The sequence below is a fragment of the Hemiscyllium ocellatum genome, chromosome 28 (genome assembly GCF_020745735.1).
Source record: "Hemiscyllium ocellatum isolate sHemOce1 chromosome 28, sHemOce1.pat.X.cur, whole genome shotgun sequence".
Taxonomy (NCBI): Eukaryota; Metazoa; Chordata; class Chondrichthyes; order Orectolobiformes; family Hemiscylliidae; genus Hemiscyllium; species Hemiscyllium ocellatum.
Genome location: NC_083428.1, coordinates 31,503,200 through 31,515,340, shown reverse-complemented (window position 1 = coordinate 31,515,340; position 12,141 = coordinate 31,503,200).

Here is a 12,141-nt window from a genome sequence, read left to right as displayed (position 1 = left end):
CCACCCCCTGCCCATCTCACCCCACCCCCAAAACCCATCCTACCCCACCCCCAACCATGTCTAACATTGCCCCCGCCTGCTCTCCCGTCCATCCCCAACCCCATCCAACACCGCCCCCTGCCCGTCCCACCCCGCACCCAACCCTGTCCAACACTGCCCCCAACTCTGTCCCACCGCGCCCCCAACCCTGTACAACATCGCCCTCTGCCCGTCCCACCCCATCCCAGCCCCATACAACACCGCCTCCGCCCATCCCATCCTATCCCCAACCCTGTCCAACACCACGCCCCGTCCCACCCTACCCCCACAACCCAGTCCAACATCGCCTCCATCCCTCCCACCCCAACCCCCAATTCAGCCCAACACTGCCCCCTTCCCATCCCACCCCAACCCCGTCCAACACCACCCCTGCCCATCCCACACCACCCCCAACCCAGTCCAACACTGCCCCTGCCCAGCCCACAATGCCCCTGCCTACCCCATCCCCTAACCCAGCCCAACACTGCCCTGCCCATCTCCACCCTGCCCCCAGCTCCATCCAAAAACACCCCTCCCCCAACCTCATCCAACACTGCGCCCCTGCACATTCTATCCCGGCCTCCATCCCATTCAACACCGCCTCCAGCCCATCTCCACCCCGCGCCTCCAGCCCATCTCCACCCCGCGCCTCCAACCCCATCCAACACCACCCCCCCCACAACTGCCCTCCAATACTGGCTCCCAACAACGTCCACTGTTTGCCCCCAACCCATCCAACACAGGCCCCCAACACCACCCTTGCCCGCCCCCAACCTCATCAAACACCACCCCTGCCCCCCCACACCCCACGTGCCCCCCATCCCCCCCGCCCCCTTCTCCGGGGCAGCTGGACTAGATACCAACAAGACTGCTGCTACTACTGCCTTTTGTGAGGTGTCTCTCCAAATAATCTCTCTCACACACGCACAACATTTGACAGGTTCAATCTTTGCCCTGTACAGGACAATGTTGTAGATATTATCTGGGGAAGGGGTGTAGTTAGGGTACACGCCTGTATAGAACTCCAGGCAAAGAGTGGGAAGAGAGAGAGAAGGTGGGAGGTCAGTCATTTAGAGATGTTATCAGTTCCATCTGTCTAGGCCTGTTCTTGGCAGCACTGAGTCCACTTTTAATCACTATAAACAAACAGATCTGGAAGTTCAGGTTAATCGTTCCTTGAAAGGCAGGTAGGATAGTGAAGAAAGCGTTTTTTGTGCTTCCCTTTATTGGTCAGAGCATTGAGTACAGGAGTTGGGAAGTCATGTTGCAGCTGTACAAGACATTGATTAAGCCACTTTTGGAATATTGTATGCAATTCTGGTCTCTTGCCTGTTGGAAAGATGTTGTGAAAGTAGAAAGGGTTCAGAAAAGATTTACAACGATGTTGCTAGGGTTGGAGGATTAGAGTTATTGGGAGAGGTTGAATAGGTTGGGGTTGTTTTCCCTGGAGTGTCGGAAGCTGAGGGGTAACATTGTAGAGGTTTATAAAATCATGAGGGGCATAAATAGGGTAAATAGACAAGTTTCTTCCCTGAGGTGGAGGAGTCCAGAACTAGAGGGCATAGGTTTAGGGTGAGAGGGGAAAGATATAAAAGGGACGTAAGAGGCAACCTTTTCACGCAGAGGGTGATATGTGTATGGAATGAGCTGCCAGAGGATGTGGTGGAGGCTATTATAATTGCAATGTTTAAAAGGCATTTGGATGGGTATATGAATAGGAATGGTTTAGAGGTATTTGGGCCAAGTGCTGGCAAATGGGACTAGATTATGTTGGGATATCTGGTTGGCATGGACGAGTTGGACCAAAGAGTCTGTTTCCATGCTGTACATACCTATGACTCTATTATGACCGTGGCTGATTTGGTTGTGGTTTTAAGTTCATTTTCCTGTCTGCTCCCATTTCCTTTGACTCTCTTCTCGATCAAGGATATATAAGATTTCAAATTGTCATGGATACACAATGTGAGATGATTTACCTTTACCTATACCAAAAGTCGACAAGAGTGTTTAATCTTGCGAAGATGGAACCATTTAATCTATTGTTATAGTATATGGTGAATTAATCTCTCCATTGGAGGATAGGCATGAATTCTGGTCCACTATGGTGACTACAATTGTAAACAGAAGTATAAGTTCATTGACAGCACAAATATGTCCTTTTGCTGGATAGAAAAGCTTAATTGAACATAAAGCTTCCTGATAAGGTGAATGTGATTAATGTCTACATGCCATTAACCAAGAAGCATTTAATATCAGTTTAATATTGATGTTTAAGGATAAGGTAAGGCAAGTTGAAGGAGAATAGCTAATCAGGGAGAGGTTGAATAGGCTGGGGCTGTTTTCCCTGGACCGTTGGTGGCTGAGGGGTGACCTTAAAGAGGTTTATAAAATCATTGGGGCATAGATAGGATAAATAGACAAACTATCTTCCCTGGGGTGGGTGAGTCCAGAACTAGAGGGCATAGGTTTAGGGTGAGAGGGGAAAGATATAAAAAAGACCTAAGGGGCAAAGTTTTCAGGCAGAGGGTGGTACGTGTATGGAATGAACTGCCAGAGGAAGTGGTGGAAGCTGGTACAATTGCAACATTTAAAAGGCATCTGTATGGGTGTATGAATAGGAAGGGTTTGGAGGGATATGAGACGGGTGCTGGCAGGTGGGACTAGATTGGGTTGGGATATCTGGTCAGCATGGACAAGTTGGACCGAAGGGTCTGTTTCCGTGCTGTACATTTCTATGACTGTATGACTCTAAGTAGTTTCTCCTCAACTTTCTTTTAAATTTGCTACCCCTTATCCTGAGACTATGACCTCTAGTCCTAGAATGCCCCACAAGAGGAAGTATCCACTCCCACATCTATTTTATCCACACCTTTTATCATGTTGAAAAGCTCAACTTGATCTCCTCTCATTCTTCTCAATCTCAGAGTATATAGGCCTAAACTGTGCATAGCTTGACCATTGCTCATCTGAGAGGAATAGAGTATTGCATCTTTCTTGGTTTTAAAGATTTAAACAAGGTTATCAAGCTGTAGAAAAAAACCATTGCCACTGACTAAAGATGAAGCTCCATGTTAACATAAATATGTCACCAAACGTTGTCACCATTCTCAACATCCAGAGTGGGCATACGAGATTTGATGAACAGCAGTCCCGACCTGCAACATGCCACACACACTCTTCAACAGCACTCTCCCTGACGTGTAAGACCATCCAGCCTTGATTACCTAGAAGCAGCAGACCTAGTGTGGGTCCAGCTAAGCTAAAACAGCTTTAGAGAGATTAAATTGCTGCTTTCTCAACATCAGAAACAAAACAGAAACACAACAAACTCTGGAAATTCTCAGCGGTTCTGTGTCGAAAAATAGAGTCCATGTCAATGACATTTCAGCGTTGTGACCATGTTTATGTTTTGGTTTTCAAATGTCCAGAATCTGTTTGTTATTTTACTTTTATTCAAAATCTGAGTAAATACCTTTAACAAAATCATGCAGAGATTTGTTTCAGAAAGATTCTGGTAGAATCGATGCTGCAATGCCTCAAAGAAATAATCACCGGTGTGCTGGTCCTTAAATATCATAATTCAAGAAAGCAGTACTCCACAATGCAATACACTTCAATTAGGATTTGGAACAGTGTGGGAATGTGATTTCATCTTACCTCTGGATCCTAATGTACTTCTTTGTTTGATGCATGACTTGAAACAGCTTTTAGTTCTGCTGAGTAATGCTTAATAATGGAGCTATTGGAAAATGAAGATTTCTCATCCATGTTATAAGGGCTGGAACATGTTACTTAGTGGCTTTATTGTAATAAAGTGATTAAAATGCTTTAGTTGATTATGTAATCAAGTTAACTAAAGCCATTAGGAAAAAGGGAAACTAACAGTCTTGTTTCCATGTTATCTGAAGTCAGCACTGCTACCTTTTAAAATATTAGGATTCATGGAGTGCAGGTATCAATAGCAGAATCGGCATAATTAGAGCATTGTTTTGTCATGGTCGAAATGGAATGTAAAGCAATGAAATCATACCATACAATTCCATCTAATTATGTGAATTTTTATCACTGAGTTCACAAAGCAGTGTAAGAACACAGAAACAGTGCTTTTTTTGATTAGATTACTTACAGTGTGGAAACAGGCCCTTCGGCCCATCAAGTCCACACCGACCCGCCGAAGCGCAACCCACCCAGACCCATTCCTCTACATTTACCCCTTCACCTAACACTATGGGTAATTTAGCATGGCCAATTCACCTAACTTGCACATCTTTGGACTGTGGGAGGAAATCGGAGCACCCGGAGGAAACCCACGCAGACATGGAGAGAATGTGCAAACTCCACACAGTCAGTCGCCTGAGGCGGGAATTGAACCCAGGTCTCTGGTGCTGTGAGGCAGCAGTGCTAACCACTGTGCCACCGTGCCGCCCACCAACTTGGTGAACTTAGCAATAAAAATTCATATAATTATATGGTATGTTTTAATTGACTATGAGTCCTCGTGTTGAACTGTGTAAGATGAGCTCAGTAATGACTAAGTTCTGATTCTGTGGTTCTGACAACAGAGGATATGGAATCAATCAGCAGCATTGATGCCGAATGCACAACCAGTCTTATATTCATCAAGGGCATTGACAGCTGCAGAGCTGAGATGTGCAGAGACTGAGAAAGAGCTTCGAGCAATTTATTTGGACTCAGACACAGCATGGAAGCAAGTCCCTTGGTCCAACTTGTTCTTGCCACAAGGGTTTCCTAAACTGAATTATTCCCATTTGCCTGCTTTTCGCCCATAACTTTCTAATCCGTTCCTATCCATGCACCTCTCCAAATGTTTTTTTAAATGTTGCGATTATACCCGCCTCTACCACATCCTCTGGCAGCTTGTTCCATACATGCACCATCTTCTGTGTGAAACCGTTTCCTTTCAGGTCCGTTTTAAATCTTTTCCCTCTCACCTTAAACCAATGCCTTCCAGTTTTGGGTTCCCTTTCTGGAGAAAAGACCTTAGCTATTCACCTTAACTATGACCCTCATTATTTTAAAAATTTCTATCAGGTCACCTCCCAGACTCTGACACTCCAGGGGAAAGAAATCCCAGCCTGTCTCATCTTATCACTCAAACGCTCTAGTCTGGGCAACATCCTTGTAAATACTTTTCGCACTTTTCCAGTTTAATAACATCCTTGCGAAAGCAGGATGACCACAATTTTATACAGTACTCCAAATGTAGTCTTACCAATGTCCTGTACAGTTGTAACATGATGCCCCAACCGCTGTACTCAGTGCTCTCACTGATGAAGACGAGTGTGCCAAACCCCTTCTTCACCACCCTATCTACCTGTGATGCCACTTTCAAGGAATTATTTACCTGCACCCCCTAGGTCCCTCTGTTCAACAAAACGCCTCAGGACCCTACCATTAATTGTGTATATCCTGCCCTGGATTGTCTTATCAAAATGTAACGCATTGCATTTATTTGCATTAATCTCCATCTGCCATTTCTCGGCCCACTGACCCAGTTGATCAAGTTCCCATTGTATTCTTATGAAACCACCTTCACTGTCCATTACACCACTAATTTTGGTGTCATCTGCAAACTTATTAACCATATCTCCTCTATTCACATCCAAATATTTTATGTAAATGATGAACAACAGTGGACCCAGCACTGATCCTTGCAAAACACCACTGGTCACAGGCCTCAGTCTGAACAACAACCTTCTACCACCACCCCCATTTTTTACCATCAAGCCCATTTTGTATCCAATTGGCTAGCTCTCTGTAACCCGTGTAATCTAACCTTACTAATTAATCTACCATGCAGAACCTTGTCAAAGGCCTTGTTAAAGTTTATGTAGACAATATCTACCACTTTGCCTTCAACTACCTTCTTGGTCACCTCATCAAAAAATGGCATCAAATTTATGAAACATGATTTTCCACACACAAAGCCATACTGACCATCCCTAATCAGTCCTTGCCCTTTTTAATGTTTATAAGACCTGTTTGTCAGAATCCCCTCCAACAAATTATATACCACTGAATTCAGGCTCACTGGACTGTAGTTCCCTGGCTTTTCCTTGCAGCCTTTCTTGAATAATGGCATAGCAACAGCCACCCTCCAGACTTGGAGCACCACACTCATGGCTGGTGGTTTACAATTATCTCAGCCAGGGGTCCTGCAGTTTCCTCTCTAGCTTCCCACATGTCCTGGGATATACTTGATCAGGTGTTGAGGACTTATCTACCTTATGCATTGTAAGGCCTCTCGCATATCCTCTTCTGTAAAGTGGACTCTTTTCAAGACATCACTATTCACTTCCCCAAATTCTCTAACTTCTATGTTTTCCTCCAAGATAATTACTGACGAGAAGTTTTTGATTCGGATCTCAGCCATCTCCAATGACTTCACTCATAGCCAACCAATCTTTAAGGGGGTCCTATTCTTTCTCCAGTTACTCTTTTGTCTTCATCTACTTCTAGAATCTCTTTGGATTCTCTTTTACCTTATCTCATGCCCCCATTTTGTCCTCCTGATTTCCTTCTTAAGTGTAGTCCTACTCCCCCTATACTCCTCAAGGCACTCACTTTGATCCTGGTTGTCTATACCTGACATATGGCTCCTTTTTCTTGACAAGAACCTCAATATCTCTAGTCTTCAGTGTTCTCTACTCCTGCCAGCCTTGCCCTTCACACTAGCAGGAACATGCTGGCCCTGAACTCTTGCTATCTCGCTTTTGAAATCCTTCCATTTTCCAGATGACCCTTTACCTGCAAACAGCTTCCCCAAATCAACTTTTTAAAGTTGCTGTCTGATAGCTTTCAGCTGGCCTTGCCCTAATTTAGAACTTTAACCTATCCTTTTCCATAACTATTTTAAAATTAATAGTGGTATGGTCATTAGTCCCAATGCCCTTCCCCACTAACATTTCAGCCCTGCCTTTGTCCCAAGAGGAGATTGAATTTTGCTCCTTCTTTACAAATCTCTGGTTAGGCCCCATTTGGAGTACTGTGTCCAGTTTTGGTCCCCACACTCCAGGAAGGGCATACTGGCACTGGAGCGTGTCCAGCGGAGATTCACACGGATGATCCCTGGAATGGTAGGTCTAACATATGAGGAATGGCTGAGGATCCTGGGATTGTATTCTTTGGAGTTTAGAAGATTAAGAGGAGATCTAATACAAACTTACAAGATAATACATGGCTTGGAAAGAGTGGACGCTAGGAAATTGTTTCCATTAGGCGAGGAGACTAGGACCCGTGGGCACAGCCTTAGAATTAAAGGGGGTAAATTCAGAACAGAAATGCAGAGACATTTCTTCAGCCAGAGAGTGGTGGGCCTGTGAAATTCATTGCAGCAGAGTGCAGTGGAGGCTGGGACGCTAAATGTCTTCAAGGCAAAAATTGATAAATTCTTGATGTCACAAGGAATTAAGGGCTATGGGGAGAATGCAGCCATGATTGAATGGCGGAGTGGACTTGATGGGCCAAATGGCCTTACTTCCACTCCTATGTCTTATGGTCTTCCCTAGTAGAGCCATCTACATATTGATTGAGGAAGTTTTTCTGAACACGCTTAACAAATTCTCATCACTCCATCCCTTAACATTAGACAATCCTAGTCTACGTTGGAAAATTAAAACCCCTTATTATTTCAAACCCATTATTCTTACAGCTATTTGTGATATCCCTACACACTCGCTCCTCGATGTCCCACTGACTATTGAGGTGGGGAGCTATAATACAATTCCATCAAAGTGATCACCTCCTTATTTCTCAGTTCCACCCACATAGTTTCACTGGACCATCCTTCAGGAATATTCTTTCTTTGTATTGTCGTGATGATTTTCTTAATCAAAAGTGTCACTCCTCCTCCTCCTCTTTGCCTTCCCTTCTATCGTTCCTATAGCATCTTAACCGCAGAACCGCTGAGGGAGGAACAGGACAGCCATGTTTCTGTAATAGCTAGAATATCCCAGTCCCAAGTCCCCATCCATGCCTCGAGTTCATCTGCCTTACCAGTCAGGCCCCTTGCATTGAAATAAATGTGGTTTAATTCTTCAGTCTTCCCTGCTGTGCTGTTGCCTGCCTTGTCTAATTAACGTGCTCTCTTTAACATCTGTACCAGCCTCGACCTTCTCTCATTACTGCTTAGAGTCTCATCCCTCCTGCCAGATTAGTTTAACCCTCCTGAGTAGCCTAGCAAATCTCCTTATTAGGATATCGGTTCTCCTCCAGTTCAGGTGCAACCCGTTCCTCTCTTACAGCTCATGTCTGCCCCAGAAGAGATGCCAATGATCCTAAAATCTGAAACTGTGCCCCCTGCAGCACATCCTCAGCCACATATTCATCTGCTTTGTCCTCCTATTCCTACTCTCACTAGCACATGGTGCTGAGAGAATTCTAGAGATTCCTATGCTTGAGCCCTGCTTTTTAACCTCCTGCCTAACTCCCTATATTTACTCTATAGGACCTCATCCCTTTTTCTACCTGTGTCATTGGCACCAAAATGTACAATGTGGTTGCTCATGCTCCTCTCTGAGAATTTGTTGCAACTGCTCTGAGACATCCTTGACCCTGGCATCAAGGAGGCAATACATCATCCTGGAGTCTCAGTGAAACACCTGTATGTGCCCTGACTGGACAGTCCCCTATCACATTTGCTTGGACTTTGCCAAACCTGGCTTTACAGCAGAGCCAGTCATGGTATCATAGAGCTGGCTGTTCCTGGTATTTTCCCTCTAAGATGCCTTCCCCCACAACAGTATCGAAACAGTACATTTGTTTGAGAGAGGGATAATCACAGGAGATTCCTGTACTACCTGCCTACCTCTCCAGGCAGTCACCCATCTACCTGAGTGAACCTGCAGTGTGACCACCATCTCCCTGAAGTTACTATCTATGACACTCCCTGCCTCTTGATGTGCTTCTCTGTGCGCCCAGCTGCGATTCCAACTGATCCATGTGGTCTCAGAAGTTGCAGCCGGACACACATGACCACCAGGGACATTCGACTGCTCCCTGATCTCCCACACTTGACAAGAGGAGCATATCATTCCACTGCCTGCCATCCCCATCCCTTTAACAGCTAGCTTTTGTTTGACTGAACCCTTTAAAGATTAAAAACTTTGGAAGACTTTTTAAAAGTATATAAATAAACCAAATAAGTCCATGCCCTTGCTTAATCAAATACTTACAAAGTAACAGTTTGGAAATACCCACCAGAACCTAATCAGCTGCCCCCATTGGTCCCATTCATTTTCTGAATGTAAGGTCTGGTTTGTTCCCAACCCCATTGGACCTGTGGAGTTAGGGTAAGAGCAACAAGACACAGATATGCCCCCCTCCCCTACTTCCTGAAACTCCAAAACTTACCTCAACTCACAGCAGCTCACCCTTTGTAGCAAACACTCCAACCCCAGAGATCACATCTTTCGCTGGAATGTGACGGATATTGAAATTGATCACTGCCCTTGGAATCAACGGTCTTCAAACTGCTAAGCAGTGCACCTAAGGGACTTCAAAGAATGTTGTTAAGGTTCCAAATGTTCTATTTGAAAGTATATATAAATAAAAGGGAGATGATGCTGACAGATACGGAGTTGAGCATACCTGGCCGTGTTTACATCTGAGGTTTAACCGCTGAGCTGGAAGAAATCAGTCAACCAGTTGGAGATTTGCACTGGCAACAGCTAAATCATCCTGCAGTGGATATTCCAGTTCAGAAGCTCTTCTGTGATTATTCAGCAAGATTGAACTGGAATATCAAGTCAGAGACACTAGAAAACCCATATCCTTACTTTGACCTTCATGAACTATTGAAATTGGTTTAATATTCAAAGAGCAGCAACTGATGCTACCAGCTGCATTGAGTAAAATAATGAGTGTCAGGAGTTTATTCAACACAGATCAGCACTGAAACTTGTATCAATAAAGATTGTGAGAAAACAAAAGACAAGAAAAGATTGTGAGAACCTCTGTTGCCCTAGGATATCATTCAAGCTTGAACAATGCATTGCAAAGCGTGATCCTTGTTTGGCTCATTGAAAAACCATTATACCAAGAGATTGTGACTTGCTCTTGTTTGATGTTTGTGAACTGCAAAGCTATACTGTGCTGCTGACCGTGACTATTAACAGTAATATTTTCAATGTAGCCACTGCTGATATGTGCAATGTTCTGAGAAACATCAAGAAATGCTAACAAGATTTAGGATACTAGATATTCGAGATGCATGACAGACCACAATTCTCATCCACATAATTTGCTGGGTCACAATTCTGGAATTCCCTCTCTAATGGCATTGTGGGTCACCTCAGCAGATGACTTCTGAGGTTCAAGAAGGCAGCTCCCCACCACCTTCTCTAGGGACGAACAATAAATGCTGGCTAACCAGCAAATCCCACACCCCACAAATGAATTTTAAAAATTACAGAGAAGGGCTTTATAGTGTCCGTTAAGTTTATTTTCTCATCCTTCCATGAAGTACTGGTCATTTGAGAGTTGAGAAGACAGGATCTATAGAGGGAAGACACTTTGTAGTCATCCAGACTCAATGTCTAGTCCATTGAAGTTGAGTTAGCTGAAATTTTGCTTGAATGCTTGTGGTGCTGGCTTCTAGAAAGGTACTAGCATTTGTTTGCCAGCTCCTCATTGAATCAAAGGATTTGAAGGAAGGACTGCAGATGAAATTCTCCTTGGGCTCTTCTGTGTTGCTGATACTCTGTCCAGATTTCATGGAATGCAGGAATGTGGTGATGACAACTACACAGCCGCTAAGACTTTTGTTAATTAGTGGAAGTCTTTTGTCAAATCCTCACTACGATAGTTTGTAGGAGTCTGAGCTGGTGGCTTTTTGACATAGTTTCCAAGTTATAGCAAGTTCTCAGTATGTTCCAAAGTGTCTCCTTCAACATTTATTGGTGAGTGGAATATTTGGCCAGCTGGTGTAAGAATTTATTTTAGCAACATTCAAGGACAGGCTGGTTTTCTTCAACATGAAATTGAATGGCTCACAAATCTGGTGTAGTGTCTGTTATGATCAGTTCAGTTTTGGCATGGAGGCAATGAAAGCTAAATATTCCATGGAAATGGTACTTAGTACTCATGCCAGAGGGCAGGTAATCTTGGCTGAGGTGAATAGCACTATCAGGCAGCTTTTCTATAATATGGGGCTATCACATACATCTGGATTTTGAAGACAACTATTTCAGATCTCCCATTCAACTCAGTATTTCAATCATATCAGTGTGAACTACTTGTAGGATTGTGATGATATTTTTGGGACATCCAAGTCTTTGGAAAACAATCCTCAGAGCCTCAGGATTTACTGAGTCAATTGCTTAGTCCAGGCTGATGCGACTGGCTTTGTTCCTGCCATTTTTTCTTCAGAGAGCATTTCAAAGGTTGGTCTGGAAGGTCTGAAGCTTCAGGACGTGTTCAGTCCAGGAGAATGCAAATCAGGATTTTCCGTGCTATGGACAAGAGAGTTATGATAGTTTCTGCAACCTGACTTATCGACCTTCTTGAAGATATTCCAATTGTCACATTCCTGAAGTTGCTGGAGGGTAGGGGTGAGTCGGGGAGCATAGTAGGAGTTCCCTTTCCTCCCAAATGTGTGAGATGAGTATGTGGAGTCTAAATGTGAGCAGAAAACCCTCAGCTTTGAAGATATCAGCTAGAAGACCTTCAGAGAAGCAGACATTGCTGTTTTCTAAGTTTGCTTGAATGCTGCAGTTCTCCCATGGATGGTAGTTCACCATAGATTTTACCAGCATATTTGAACATAAAACAGAGAGTAATTGATGCCACTGTGGATTCAAAGTTGATGAGTTGTTGAAAATGTTCTTTCCAGCATTGATGGATGTCATCTTTGAACTGTTGGAATGCTGTCTTCTTGACTTGCCACCTTGGCTTGTTCCACCAGGCAATGAAGAATGTCCGCTTTTGCCTTCACCTGGTTGTATTAGTCCTTCTGGTGTAAACTGGCCATAATTGTGCAATTGTCTTTGGGTATGGAGTTGGTTACAACTGCAGCGTTGCAAAAGTTGGAAGGAAGGAGAAAATCAATACTGAAGATGATGAACTGAAATATAGGTACTCGAATAATAAGTTACAAGTAACATA